General features: G+C 35.2%; 1 protein-coding gene across 1 annotated transcript in view; it reads left to right on the forward strand.

The window, feature by feature from the left end:
* LRP1B (LDL receptor related protein 1B) overlaps positions 1-16748 on the forward strand; it is a 1905856-nt gene that overhangs the window by 583232 nt on the left and 1305876 nt on the right. The window lies entirely within an intron of this gene.

The raw sequence follows: 16748 nt of genomic DNA on the forward strand, positions 1-16748 counted from the left end.
TTGAACTGGACTGATAGATCTATTTTTTAAATGAATATAGTGTACACAATTACCAATTACAGATTTAAAGATAAAGTAAGGTGTCGCTTCATTGTATTTTACATAAAAGCATCAAATATCATGAACTTTTGAGTAGAATGCATTATTTATTGGTCAGTTATGATATTGTCACATGAATATATTAGCTATTAAACATACCAGCCCAGGAAGAAATGCAAGTGAACTAAATTCTGAATGAATCCATTCCAATTTTTTGAGGCAAAATTCCCTGTTATATACATTCTCTGATGACCAATATGGGCCAATGGAATTAGGAAATATGAACTTACCCCATCAAGCATAGACTCCAAGGAGAGAGCACACTTCTTATAGAACCTAGGATTGACTTAAAGATTGGTAACTATTTTAATCTTCTGAACACACACACACCCCCACACATTCAACTGAGTTTATTGGGACTATCATAATTCTTTCAAAAGTTCAGTAACACAGGTTTTCTATGAAATAATAGGCACCTTATAGCAAATCACTTTTTCATCTCTTGCATTCCAATGGGAAGTGCTTGAATAATATCCTTGGATTTTATTCACTTAATCTACTTGCTTGAATCAGGTACTGGTCTTGCTTCCAGATATCTAAAAGTGGCACAGCTCTGCTTAACGTTAAGACACACCAATCATAAACCATAACATTCAATCTAGATTATTCCATGTCCTTTATCAGGAAAAGGATTACTACTTTCCTGGACTTTGTGTAACACAATTAGCTTTCTCAACTTAGCTGTGCATTCTAAAATATGTTAAAATCAAGGAGCTAATCTGTATTCACTACTTGGCACGTAGAAATTTCTCAAGAAATATTTGACATTTTAATCTATGCTAAAATAGGTAATAACATTAACCAATTAGTTTGAGGTCTGTCAAGCCTCACTTTAGTCTGTACTTGTATATGTGTGTCATCTATAGATTGGATGCAATGATTTTTCTTTCGAAAGTAAAAACACTTCATGTGAGAATAGTTATAAGTCTAGGCCTTGCTATTTCTTCCTTTGAAAACAGTGAATCCAGGTGGAGAAGAACTGGACAAGTAGAGAGCCCAAATGGGTTGTTTGAAGAGAGTTTAAGGGAGTTGAGAGTGAGGGAGAAGTATTTTGGGCACTGTACAAGAAGATGAAGAAACTTACTTCAGAATTTTAACAATACATTATGAATAGGATTCCCCCTTATAATCCTCTCAAAATATTATCAAGTGTTCAAATTACTTTCTAAATATCTTTGCCTGTTTGACTTAAGCTAATAGGAGACTGTGAGGACCCTTAACCAACTATAATGTGGGCTACATTTTGGGGGCCAGGTTTACAGTTCAGTACCCAGCTGTATTTCAGACAAAGGCAATACCCAAAAGCATATTTTCTTGCTGGTTACAATCTCATTAGACTTATGGTCCAAAGGGTAAAAATTTACCCTAGAAAACTTTTATGTTTTTTAGAATACTACTGCAGGGGAGCAATGGAGACCACTCAGAGACAAAATGGGCTTCCTTATGAAACTGAAAACTAGAAACATGTTTGAAACTCAACCCTCATGGACATAGACTTTCTTAAATTGGAGCCCTTTGTGGATAATAGATGTCGCGGTAGCTATGTTTAGGCTAATTCAAGGCATTTGCTCGCTCCAGTGACAGAAGATTCCCTGGGAAATTGGCTGCTACTCTCTTTGCTTTAGAACTGCTGACATTGGCTATTTATTATTAGAAACTTTGGAAATTTTGGTGGAGTTCCTCGTGGAGGCCCAGAAAATTAATACTCAAGAGTCTTGATTAGAGCATGCTACTTAAACAGTCTAGAAATGGTATCAAAGGCAGACGAATACAACAAGGTCTGTAGTTCAACATTAGGGATAATTTGTGATCTGAAAGATACCCAGCTTCTGTTTTGTGATAGAACCTGCTTTACTAACATAGAAACTCTAGAGGGCAAGATGATTTGCCTGCATTCGTATGTTGAATGCCTATTTGCATATTGACAAGATATGGTACTTGTTGAGAAAGGAGTGATTTCAACAGTCTTTCAGAGAAAGGTGTAGCACAGTTTGTATAAACATTCATCATGGCTAGAGTCCTTTCATGTGTAGTCATTAACATAGCTAGAGTTACAGTAATTTTAGGATCTATTTTAAACCTAAAGGCTACCTGAATTCTCAATATTGTGACGCTAATCGATTTTGAGTCAGAAAATGGGGAAAACGTTGAGTTACTTGGGGAATTAAAAAAACTAAGACCAAGTTACAGAGTCCATATTTAAGGTGGGAGGAAACTGTATAAATACAGATGGGCTTCCATCTCTTGATAGTTGTTTACTGGCAAAACAGATCCTGAATAGTGTGGATGAGGGGGCACCTCAGCCATCATCAGGAGACTCCAACAGCGAACCCTGGGTACTGTTTGTAGGCCATGGCCAACGAACAGCTTTCCTTTAACAGTGTCAGATACAAAAGGGAACTGCTGTAACTGGCCATCAGCTTCTCATTTTTTGTGGGTCCTTCTACGTAGGGGTGCAGATAGCCCTGTTTTTGCTAGAGGAACATCTAGTTGCAACCTGAATCTATGAGGAAAAGAATCCAGTGAATAACAAACCTTTCTTTTTTTTATGGCAGAGACCCTGGAATTAGGTATGGTGGTGGGTAGCCTAATTAACTGGTGCTTTTCCTGCTCAGGGTGTGCTAGTCAGAGACATGCGGGGTTGACCTTGAATCTAATCGTAGCTAAAGTGTGCAGGGGACTCAGATAACAGATTTTTCTAATTTACTCATTCACCTTAAATCCTGATGCCAACAGATGCCCGCCCAGGACAGTTATGACTCACCATCCATCCCCTCTTCTCCCCAGTACTGCCACCACCATTCCTCTATGCGCAAATCCTTTAGAAAAACATCTGGTGCCCTCCTTTGTGGAACACAACAAATCTCCAAACCATTCTAGTGTTTCTCAACTTTGGCTGTGCATTAGATTTACTTGGAATACGTTTTAAAAATTGTCTGGGCTCCACCCCAGAGAATAATTAATTGGGGGTGGGGAGCTGGGAGGGACTTGGGCATTGCATTAAAAAAAAAAAAAGTTCTCCGGGTGATTCCAAGGCATAAGTAAGACGGCTCTAACCAAAACATTTAAGTGGGAAGGATGTGGGGTTAGGGAGGAATTGGTCATTGAGTGTTTACACCCTATCAGCCTCCCCTACCTTCTACCTACTTGGCTTTTGCTTTTTTGTGATATTGATCAGATTACTGTGCAGTAGGAAATTAGAGATGTTAGAAAGGGGAGATTGACTTACAGTGGAATGAGAAACCTGCTATGGAGAAGCAATAATGAATTGATTAAAAGGTGGATGGGGGATGGGTAAGGTAGGCAATATATCACTCAAGTGGCTCAGGCTGGAAAGTTAGGAGACGTTTAGATAGAAGAGAAAGAATTTGGCACATCTCTAGGCATATGGGTTACAAAGAGATGAGGAAGTCAGATTTCAGGGGGGTTTACTTTGTTTTATGAATAGAAAATTCCCTAGATTTTTCTTTGAGAAACTAAGAAAAAATTAAATTGCTAGACTAATGTTTCTTTAAATGTGACACAGACCTGAGGTGGAGCCCTAATGTAGTTCACCTTTATATAGCTTGTATCTTTGTAACATTTATCTCTGGATCAGATTGTGCAAAGCATAAAATAGGAGGTTCATATTAAATGCTAAAATATTTCCATCCGTCCAAGCATTCTGATTATAATAGTTGCAAACTCCAGCCATAGTTATCCTATACTAAAGGTTTAAATGAGAATTCAATTGAAATAAAATGTAATTGAAATAAAATGTAATGTTCACGTTTAAAACTTCCTGCAGTGGCCAAGGGTTAGATTTTATCACTCACAGGGGAGTTTTTGGACCTCGACCTCCTAAAATTTGCCTTATCAACACAACCAATAGGGAAATCCTTTTCTGAGGCAAAACAAGCTAGAGATCTGAAATGAAATAGATAATCAAAATGCTGAGGAGGGAAATAAAAATAGCCAAAGGGAAAATAGGACATTTTTTTTTCATGAGCATTACTTCCAATGCTGTTTTTCAATATCCCAGACCGATTCGGAAGTAACATAGTAGCTATGAACAAAAGTGATATGACTGCTTGAGTTGCTGATTGCAGAGTGACAAAACTCGGCCCTCTGTGGAGTTAATCTGAAACAGCGACTTTCCAAAATTAGAACACTTGATGGGAGAGTTAGAGAGAAGGGGGGGGGGGGAAACTGAGCAAAATAAAAGCAAGTGGATTTTTTATGGACTTGGTTTCCCTTTGTATTTGAGAGTGCCACAGCCAGAAAGGCTATTACTAGTGTGGCTATCACATCTGATCTTATCTGATCAGCTATCTTTTGAGTTACAAGCTTCTAGATACGCTTGTGCTCTTCATCTTCTGGGGTACATGGTACCTTTGCAGCTTAAAAGAAGTTGTGTGTTGGAGTTTCCTCTGTCTTCTGTATGCCCCTATAAGGCATAGTGTCTCATTTCATCTTTCTGTTACTCAATCAACCATATTTAAATTGAGCTCACTGAACATGTGCCAGACCACTGTACTAGGCTCAGTTTTTAAAGGTACAATCAGTTAAATAGCCAATTATTTCTGCAATATTATTATTATTTTGGTGTTTATTTGCCTAGTCTTGATTGTTGAGATTTTTCTGGAAGCATGTCATAGAGCTGTTATCTTTTGCAAGATTAATGCAAAACATACTACAACAATTAAGTGGATAACAAGATACATGATATTATTACTGTCTTTAAGGAGTTTTCAATTTAGAAAGTGAAGTAAGGCAAGAGGTGAAGAGCTCTTTTACTATATAAGCCTTTCAAAACCTATAAGCTCTGTAATCAAGTTCTAAAATAGTCCACTTGTACTATTTTTTTTAAAGTATAATTAATAAGCTATTTGATCTCCATGGTTATTTTCCATTTGAGATTTTGTGGCCTTTTAGAAAGGCTTACTTTTATTCAAAGTAACAAAAATACGTGTTAAGTGTAAGGTACTACTAAGGACCCAGTGGCATTCAAAGATGAATCCCCCTGATTATATGACCATTGAAGTAATGAAACAGAAATGTATATGACTGTAAATAAGTAGACTCTTAGTTGGGTCCCAAAGTCAGTGATTACTGTGAAAATCGTGTATCATAAAATTTATCTTTTAAAATTATATACATTGCCCATGAATTACTGTGTGCATGGCTTTGTGACATGTGACATGTCCCACTGTCTTTTAGAAAGTCCAGTACAGTGCATTGTCTCCTCACCAGAGTGCTGTTTGTTTGTTTGGGACCCAGATAAGTTGTTGGATTGCTTATAAGGTCTTAATACCAAAAGCAAACAACAAAATAAAGCAAAACAGAAAATAAGACACTAATTTTAAAAAAACACACAAAAAACCCTTTTCCTATGTTAGAGCTGATGTGTTTATTTGAACGTTCATAATTTAAATGCTGTATGATGTACCTTCACTGTATTAAAATACAATGACAAGTACCTTAGGAGGAGTACAAAAAAAGGGCTGTGGGGTTTTAAGGAGAAAAAGCTCATACCGTAATAAAGCATTCAGAAAGAAACTTCATAAAGGAAATTGAGTTTGAGATTTTAAGAACAGATTTGATTTGACAAACTAAGCTTTCCAGTACAAGCGCATGCAGTCTGGGCAAAGCACACTGTTTGCAAAAAAAGAAAAAAGTTTAAATGTTTTGTAAGCAGTTCTTTCTATCAGAAGTTTAGAGTATGAGTTGGACATTGGGAGGTGATTATGTCCAGAAGGGCAGGTTAGACACTGTTGTAAAGGAGAGAAGGTTACACTTAAGTGGAAAGGCCACTGGGAAGAGAGTGCCTTAGTTGTGGTTTAGTTATATCAGTCAACTGAGTTTCCATTAAAAAAAAAAAAAAAAAATAGAGGAGAGAAAGACTTGAGACAGAAGGAGTTTGTCTCAGTCTGGATTATGATGGGGCTAGAAGAGCTGGAACTGGCAGAGTGGTATTGGAAACAATGAAGTAGAGGAAAGACCCAAGAAATGTTGTGTGGATTTTGTCTCCTACTGATATGATTGACATTGACAGTGGGAGAGAAATTTGCATCTGAATCACTTTGGGTCAACTAAAGTTTCTATAATAACGGTAGAGAGTCACTTATTTGGATGGATGGATGCATATACACAGAGAGATAACTAGTAAAACTATTCATAAAATAACCCTTCATAATATTTTTCCCTTTACCTAGGATTCATTTAAAACATTGATTAAGTAACGTTCCAAATGTTTATTCCTTAGAGGCATATAGTACATTCCTTTGGCCTTATTATGAGCGTCTCATTTGGCATTACATCTGCACTTATGTCTGTATGTTGTATCTAAGTTACATGTTTTATGTGGTTTGCATTACGGTCTCTTCAGTGAAAGGAAGTTAAATTCCTACAGAGGGACATAATTATAATCCTTTTTAAGTGATGAAATTTGTTAGCAAGCCTTTTAAATCTGGAATGTAATTAAGTTCATCACAATTACTTTGGGTCAACAGCTCATCTGTGGTTATGTGGAATGTGCTTTAGGAAATATTGTGCCATTATTATTAATAATTCTCTATGTTACCTGATAGAGAAAGAAGGTCAGTAGGAATGTGTGGTTGAATCCATCCATCCGTCTGGCCAAATTTATCTCATCTTTTGACTTTTGATCAGATCAGTTTGGTTTGGGCTTTTCAGAACAAAAACTACACTAATTTAAAAAGAGCAAACTCTTCTCATTTTTTATGAAGAATATAAGTTCTCACAATTTTATCAAGTTTTTTTTTAAGAAATTCAATTCAGGATCCTGTTTGAGTCTCACTCCAACTCCAAACATTTTTTTTTTTCATTTTTAATAATAATACTAAAATTATAATGCCTTTAAGCTATAGTTATTGATTGAATAAAGTCAACTTTGTCATTATTTTCCTTTAGACTAAATTGACTAAAATACAAATACCCTAGAGAAGGGTTGGAGTAGCCAATAACAATATCTTAGATATAATACACACACACATATATATATAATAAAACAGATAAGATAAACGAATGTTTTGTCATAGCTCACTGTATAAATTTTGATTCTCTGTGATTTGGGAAGTCAGGAAAATGCAGTCATTTTTGCACATGAAAACAATGCAACTCTTCCTGCATACGCTTGTTAATAGTTCTCCATTTAGAAGTATGGGAAACCAGTGTTCAGTTAAAAAAATTAGTATCACCCCATAAATAATAAAATGGTACATGTAGTATATTTTTTCCTGACCACTACTCCAATAAATATAGATTGTCCATAGTTGGATTCAAGCAGTGTTTGAGTTATAACTTATTTATCACTCCAATTATCTTCTAAAAGGATACTGATAAATTTTGATTAACTTTCAGTGACTAGTTTAATCTTCAAGTATCCCTAGTGCTTACCATGCAACACTAGATGTTCTTCTGACATGAACTAAAGTTTCTAATATATGTAAGGCACTTAAATAACATATTTTCATGAATTTGATGCTTTTCCAGTGCTGTGATGGCAATGGGAACCTCTGAATTCTGTTTAACCATATGGCCCTTAAGTAGCAGATGCTTAGAGAAATTGCTGAAAGGTGTGAGTCATATTAACTGCAGAATTTTCCTGATTCTTTTTTCCAGTTTGTCAAAACATTACATAAAAGAATGATAGTTTATGAGTAACAAAACAAATCCTACATTTCAAAAGCCTGTCATATTTTTCTGCTTAGTATAATATCTCTTTTCTGCCAAAGACTGTTAACACTTAAATTACAAAACTGATAGACTGTTGTCTCATTGTTTACAAATGTCTAATATATGAAGGTGACTTGGTCATTTTCCCACCTCATTATAGAATTTCATGTAAACAAGTCTAGAAATCAGCATATTGAAAGTATGTTACATTGTAACATAATTAAAGTGGCTCTTAAACATTGATTGTGACCCTCAGTAAGAAACATATTTTACATTGTGATCCTGACAATACTTGTGTATATTTTCAGTAGATATCTGTAACTAAAAGGAAAGTTTCACAAAAGTTTCACAAAGCAGTGTTACTAATGTACTGATATTTTGTCTTCCAATTTTATTTTTTAAAATTAATATTTGTAATCCTATCCTCTGTGTAAAATTTAATCAAATAGGTAAGTATATGTTCCTTTGTTAGCATTCCATATTTTGCTTCAGTTGTTTGTACTACTACATCTTCCGTGAATTAGGATTTTAAAAATACTCTGTATTAAAAGAACACAAAATAATTTTTAAATCTTATTCATAGTTCATTAGAATGAGGTAAAAAATCTTTATATAAACAGGAAATTTATATAAACAGGATGTTTAAAACTAGAGATATTCTTGACAATAGGATGATGTACATTTCTTCTGGTTCATGTTTAAGATTGTGTGCTGCCTATATGATATCAACATGATAAACAATCTAGAAATTAAACATTTACCTTTTTATTTCTTTTTGGCTTCAATCCAGTTAAAATAAGGTAACTTTTGCTTAAATTTCTAAAGCAAGAAATTTGACTGGCTATCTGATCAGTGTAGTCACTGAAATGACAATTATGACAAATCGAAAACTGCTCTTCTTTCAGAAATATCACTTTGTAATTACACTTTTTAAATTGGTCATCTATAACTCAAATTAGTCTGATCATTAAGTCTTTATGTTGGCTAGATATATAGGAGAAAAGTACAATTCCTTTTTTCATTAGCATTTCTCTGAGTTTTAAGTCAATGCTAGACTTGAGGAAACCTTTGGGACATCATGGAAGCTTCAATTCTGTATCTATAAAAATGTGCATATTCTTAATGTTTTGCTCAGTGCTTTTGATTTATCAACCAGGCTAGTCTCTCTGTAGAATTGCTAAGACTTACTCTCATCTTATTCACCATCTCCCACCCCAAGTGATCATTTTCTTCTATTTCCAGATGTTAGAAAATGAGACATGTTTCTTAAGGAAAAGATTCAAAACACCTCATTTGGGCCAAAGATTTTTTTAATGGAAAGAATAAACACGTTTCTTATCAGGAAAAAATATATATGTGTATACATATACATTATATATATAGTATATATGTATCTATCTGACGAATAAAATGAAGTGTTCCCCTGGCAGGAATACACTGAGGGTTGTTTATCTTACACTCATCCAGGTATCTTATATGCTTTTCTCTTTGAAAAGGCCCTTAAGGGTTTCACTGATTCCCTAGAATGTAAAATTTCCTTCACCCTCTGAAATCCCTAATAATTTCCATTTGCAGAAATACTGTTATCTGCTCTTACGTTGTCTGTTCTCTAGTTTGTACAACAGCAAATTTTCTTGTTTCACATACTTTGGCAGAAGTTAACTCAGAAAACTTGTCCTGAATTGACTTTGTAACATGTCTATATACTAGTAACACTCCAATTATAAGGATAAAGGAGACTCTTCTGAGGATTTTAAAGGATTTTCCTGTTATACACTCTGGAAATAAAATGACTGGTCTATGAGACAAGTTGCTGGATTTAAATAGGTTTTTCTTGAACACTCTAATATGCTCCAAAGGACCAAGGATTCTTCCTACTTATAAAATCAGTTTCTAATTATGGGAGTAAAATCTAGTATGGGATCTCAAAAGTGGGCTTTCACGGGAGGAATAAAGAAATTTCATGAAACAGCATTAAAAGTAATAGTATCTCTTCATTTTTAATGAGCCTTCCCTCCACAATTTATACCTTTGGAAGTTCTAGGACACAGTATTACACACACACACACACACACACACACACACACACACACACACACACACACACACAATACCATGCATATCTTGCAGTGCTCTAAGATAAATTGAATAGAAACCTTGTCTTCAGGAGGCTTATAAGTCACATGCAAGAAGGCAACATAAACTGATGTGTATGAAACACATGAATGAGTGGTTGGGAGAAAAGAGAACCACACTCAGAGAATAGAGACTCCCCACTGTTGGTGGGAAGAGGGTAGGATCTGCAGTTGAGGTAAGCAGCAGGGCATCAGAGAAGTCCTTCAGGGGGAAGTTGTGACCGAGTTGTTATGGAATTCAGGTCATGCAATTTAAGAGTGAGAATTTTTCATAAGTCTGCATAGACCCTGAAAATTTGGGTCACTATAATATGGTGGATTATGTATTTCTTTTTAGACATCCTTGCTATCAGTACTAGTACTGATGTAGATAGAGCTAGCTAAACAACAGGTGGATATTGTATCCCAAATGCTCTTATAGAAAAATTACAAAAGACAAAACGATGTAGTCAGTATTTTTTATGGACTTGATCATTCACATAAAACCATGATCTGTATTTTAAAATAAAGTCTACATTTATGCTGCATGAATTGCAAACTACATTTAGACTTGTCTACCCAAATTGCCTCATGTCAGCTACCTCACACACAGACGTGCATGGGGGGACACACACACACACACACACACACACACACACACACACACACACACACCCCACTCTGCAGCAATGACTTGCCAGTGACCTTAAAATTTCCTCCCGAATCAGAGCCTTAATTAAAATATTACTTTGCTAGATAACCCCTGCTATAGCACATATGCATTACCTGGGGTGGTGACACAAAAATCTATTTTCTCTTTTAACGTATAATAATTTGTTGATTTTTTTTTTTTTTCTGTTCCCTTGTCAGTGAATAGACACATCATAGGCCTGAAGGAATGAGAACCAAAACCAAATTTTTGATAGAAGGTAGTGTCTTAAGACATGTAGATTTTTCCTAATGGGAGAAGCCTGGGTGGAAAGCTGTTTTTAGGAGGCTGGGAAAAGCAGGAAGCTACATGAAGATTTGGAGTGATTAGGAAGCAAGAGAGAGGGGAGCAAAGGGCACGAGGTGATACTAATGACACACTTTTTGCAACTGCCTCAGGTTAATCTTCTATCTTCCTGACTTTGGAGAACCACATACAGGGGGACCAAGGTGGGCTGAGTCAAGCTATAGGCTATTTGCTGTGGCTCAGGCTTCATAAACAGCCAAATAGGTAGAGAAAGGAGAAAGAAATGTCAAAGGCTTTTAAAAAGGATATGTTTGTGTAACGACACAGGGTGTGAAGGGAGAGACAAGGGGTATAGGAGCCTTGAAAAGAATTTTTATAACATTTAGTTGGTGTCCTTGACTCATGAGTTAGGGAAGTGCAGCTCTGAGCAGTTGCTGTCATGTGGCAATGATTTTACATCAGCTGCCCGACATATCTGGTAGCAGCAGGAGGGAAAAATAAAATCTCTCTTCTGATTGAAATGGTTAGGGGATTCACGGAAGAGAAGCACAAGTGCCTGAATTAGAAGGAGACAGGGATCGTCACTTGAAATCCATTCTCTTTTGGGAGAAAAGATTCTCTGATGAATGCAAGTAACTGGGGCCTTGCTTCCCTCTTTTATAGCTCATCTTAGAAATGATACCCTTGCTTGCCTATTTAAAAAAAAAAAAAAAAAAGTTTGAGGCTTGATTCAGAATGACATCCCCATTTAGGCCATAAATGTTTGAAGCTTAAACTTAAAATCAAACTCTTCTTTCAACTCTCCACAACATGAACAACCCCTAGGGCACTCCAAGTATTTTTATATGTATAAATTGCTTTTGCTGTACAAAAGTTTTAAAAATTCAACCTTTGTGACACAAAGGAAGAGGCGAAGGTATTAAAAGGGTGGTAATCTCCGCAAGAGCTTTAAATTCAGCTTATGTCAGGCAAACACAGTTTAGTTCATGTGTCTCATGTATCTAAGTCTCTTAAAAAAAAAAAAAGAAAACTCATTATGCCCCATGGAAAGCAATTTATAATGAGACCATCACCAATAATTGTTTGTTTTAGGCTATGAAGTAGTGGGGCACTTTCCTGCCTGGATGTAATCAACGAAAAATAACTGTGATTTTTTTTTTTTTCCCTCTACATTTGCAAACAGGATAGGTTGCAGTGAATAAGCTGCCAATATAAGCCATTCCATTCCAAAACAGACATTTAGATGAAGTAGGAATAACATGGAATATGGCAATATTTTTCAGATTCAACAACTTGTGCAATTTAGTGACTTTTACATCAAATTTCAGAGGGTTCTTTATTTTAATGATAATGTTTAACTTTGAAAACCTTTATTGCCTCTCTCCAGATGTGCACCCCACCTTTTCCAGACATGACTTAACCTGTCTGCATAACATACCTGATCTAGATGTGGCAGCCTCTCTACTTAATTTAATAGACAGTTAACACCCCACCTTCTCAGGATTCAGCTGTCTGGCAGCCTACCTTTCTTGACAGAGCTGAGAAGCAAGATTTAAACAATAAAACATGCACAATCAATTACAACCCACGAAGTCCATGCAACAAAGCAAATGCATTTTTTCTCTTATGAGTGTTGCCTTAGAATCTACAAAATCTGATTTTATTGACAATTTTAACAAGCTAAGCGATCTGCTTGCCAAAACCACTGCCTTAATTAGGAGGCAGCAAATTAGAAAAGGGATTGGGGCTGTTAGGACCAGCACAGTGATAGCAGTGAAAAGTGACAACAAGGTTGCTGACAGAAAATCTATAAAAAGCCCACACAGAAACTCAAAAAGCACAAGAACTGAGCTATTTAATAAGGGTAAACAGACCTACAAACTTTTATAATCTCTAAGAGCGTCACCATGCACTAATTGGTACTCCTGATGGCCACAGGTCATTAAGGAAATGTTACATTAGGTTCCGTAGTTTGATCAGTTTTAAGAAAAGGTATATAATTCATTTAAGACAGATTTTCATCCAGAATAGCCATATTTGAAAAAAAAAAAAAAAAAAGTATGGCGGACTAAACTTTTAGCCATCATCCTGTTTTTGTCCATTTTGCTAATTCATTATCCAATATTACAAGTGAGTCCCACTTACAAAATTAAGCAACTAGCAAAAAATATACTTATTTGGTAATGAGATGGTCCAAGCTCATTTAGTATATACCTATCTTCAAAATCATCATTTAAAATAAAGTCAGAAAGTTTTAACATGGCTACTTGTGTTTAGGTGGCTAAATGTATTGAAAAACTTTTCTGATATGACTCAGGTTGCAGGTTCAATTCCCATACGGGTCTGTTGTCTTTATCTTGTGCCTCCATTTACCCCTCAAATGGCACGAAAAATTAAATCCCTCTCCACCTCCAGAAACATAACCACATAATTACTGAATAAGGTCTTACTATCTACACACTTTAAAATAATATATGAAATAATGAGACTACATTTGTTCACTGAGTGATTTCATTTCCGCAATGGAGAGAGAACTAGCCTACACTATGCACCTACTTGTGGCAAACACAGTGCTAGTGGCACACATACATTCTCTTTCAGTAAACCTAGAAGACCAGTTTTCATATGAAGAAATTGAAGCCCACAAGGGAGCCTGTATCAAATGCAGGATATTCTCATTCCCTTTAACCCACTGTGAGGGAGGTACTAGAACAACCCCTATGAATGTATGTTAGTTGTGAACATTATGATACAAAGTAGCTTGAGTGAGTTTCAGTATGTTACTTTGTTCCCAGTTCAATTAATTTAGTGACTGAGACATTGAAATAAACTGAGCAAAAGGACATAGCCATAGTTTCAGTTCTCTCCCTAGCTCTCTGATCATGGGCCAGTATCAAGTTATATTTTCTAGGCCTTTGTATCCTCTTTAAAAAAAAAAATGAAGAGGAGCCTTCAACTACCTCTACCTAGAAGCCAGAATATGCTTACTTTATTATAAACAGTGAGCAAAATTATATATTTAATAATTAAGTTCCATGATCAATAATTACCAGATTGTGTCTGAGACATGAAACTGAGTTAAAATCAAGTTAAGAACTTTCTTTTACATATAACACTCAATTTTATTCTTGCCTCTTGTGTCATTTTCACTGTTCTCAGGTGTGGTTGGGAAGGGGGAATCAGCCAGGCCAAAGGAAGGGGTTAATGAATGCACATTTTGACAGCTTTGTTCCTTGGGATATTGTGGACACATTTGGACAAGAATTGTCACTGTTTGGACAAGAATGTACATCCTGAGAGAAATTATATTTTTTATTCTCCATAAAGAAAGAAAGACAGTCTATAGAAAAGAGATTTATTGGATACTTCTGGTCAAATTAGAAGATTAGCCAACTTAATGAGTTTAATTTAATATACCTATTTTGGTTTAACAAGGTATTAGCATTTAGAGGGCCAATTTGGATTTCTCACATCTTGTAAACACCTGAGCATAGAGAAAGGAAAGAAATCTTGGTGTATATTTAGTGTTTTATGATTTAAACTTTGTTATCAAATACTACTGGTTATAACTCAGTTTATAATAGTGATAACACATCACTTACATTATTTTCATTAATTTATTTTTTCTTTTTTGTTTTGTTATACATTTTAATTATATGAGCATTAAGTACCCCACATGTGTTTTAACTGTTGAAGTAATTATGTACCGTTAATCTCAGTGGTAATTGTGTTTTTAAATTCCAATAATTACCCCTAGGTTTTCAGAAACGAATTATCCTGAAATGAGGAGAAGATTGTAGAGACATTTCAGTATGTATTTTGGTATACTATGTTTAAAGGGAGATAAATTTCACATTATTCAAAGAATCTAATTGGAGAAGGAAAGGATATTAATATTTATTGAGAAACTAATATCACCAGACCCTCTCTAGTTGGTTTATAGATGCTATTTAAAACTTTTCTTCATAACAGTTATTTGAAATAGACCTTATCCTGCTTTAAAAAAGACTCAGAAGCTCTATTTATAGAAAGTAGCACACTTAGGATGTAAGGCTATGTCTATCCCCAAAGCAGGTGCTTTTTCAGCAATATGATGCTGGCTTTTGGCATTAATTGTTAATTGTCTTATGTAGTAGACTATTGACTAGCATAATTTAAATTATTCGGTATCTCTTAGTCTGCTAGATTCAGGGAAAGAGGTTAAATGACACAGATAATTTTTGCTGATAAGGCAAAAATAATCACATATTTTCTTTGCTATATAGTCCAAGCTTTTTGCATATTTGTTGCTAATTACACATTTTCTTTCCAATGTACAAACATTTGTAGGTGTGTGTTGCAGAATGAGTTCCTTTACATGCTATTTTTGTAAATAGTTTCTCTTACAATCTGCCTTACACAACCATTTCTTCTCCCTGTCTCTGTTTAATGAGTACTTGGAATTTGTCAATGGCATTTGAGCATGTGTGTTTGTGAAGCGTGAAAATAAATATCATCATATAGCTAAAATTTTCAATCACTTCATTTGTTCTAGACTGCACTAAACTGTGATATAATGGGAAATTAAACTGCTTTCTTTCTGGTTTAACCATAAAATGCTTTAGATTTATTTCAAGGCACAGCTTGTGCTAGACCAAAGCTATCTCTAGTCTAATGGAGTCCAGCCTTTCATTTTATTTTTATAATCCCTCCATATTTCTACAAAATAATAAAAAGCTAAGTAATATTATAAGGAAAAAATTGGATATTTTAGTAAGACCATGGTTGATGGTAAAAATCTATCCAACAGTGGTAACACTATTGGTTTTGAAGGCTTTTAATATTTTATTCTGTATAGTTTAGATATGTTTATGATGCAAAAATAAAGGGATCTTGATAAATTAAAAGGATCTACACCAGACATTTTTATTCACATCCCACATCTCAGTTAAAAAAAAAAAAAAGAAAAGAAATGAGAAAGTATACCATGAACTGAAAAGGTTTAATGATTTAACCTGACAGTTCTATTTCCAGGATATGATTACTTCCTGAGATGCATTTTATCTTATATCACAGCCCCTTTTAAAGTTGTTTGCTTCGAATAGTAGACTGGACAACATTTCTCTTAAAATATCTTGGTATTTATCTGCTAGTTTGGAAAGGAGTTCCTGATATTATAGTTAAATTATTTTATCTTCAGAATTACTGGTTAAGGCTATCCAGGGAGGTAAACACACACACACACACACACACACACACATACATGCACATTTAGAAGGTATATGGCTAGCATGCCTTCAACTTCTACCCCCTACAAAGTAGGGTGTCTAACTTAAAATTCTTTCTCCTCCAAATAAACCGACCAACTTTTCCCAAGTCTCACCTCATCTTTGCACATGCTCAGTATTGTGGAATGCTCACAAGCACTTCCCCACTGCCTGTTTTCTGTCAACATGAGTTGTTTTGCTTTGGGTATGGGTACCTCCTACAAGAATCCTTTGTGACAGGGATATTCAATTAAAGAATAACCAATTTAGAATTTATTGTAGCATAAATAGTATAGGAAACATATTGTAGACTAAGTACCTTAAAAATCATTAGATTATCAGTTTACAAGAGAATTGTACTCAAGGCAAAGAATTGTAGTGGGAAACTGGAGTAGAGGTTTATCCCAGGGGACTTTCCAGAGAGAGGAGAGGCCTTGATGGAACCAGAAAGACTGTGAGCCAAGGGATGAATTAGGGGTTGGGAATCTAAGTGCCTATTGCAGGGAATAGCAGAGCTTGTGGGTGGAAAAGAGAGAAGACACACACATCAATGAAATTTCGCTAATTTTGTAATTTGGTCAAAATTTATTTTAACTTTAAAAAAAAGTGATTTAAAAAACCATCTTAATTTACCATCTTAACCATTTTTAAGTGTAC

This window comes from Balaenoptera borealis (assembly GCF_965194805.1).
Source record: "Balaenoptera borealis genome assembly, chromosome: 6".
Taxonomy (NCBI): domain Eukaryota; kingdom Metazoa; phylum Chordata; class Mammalia; order Artiodactyla; family Balaenopteridae; genus Balaenoptera; species Balaenoptera borealis.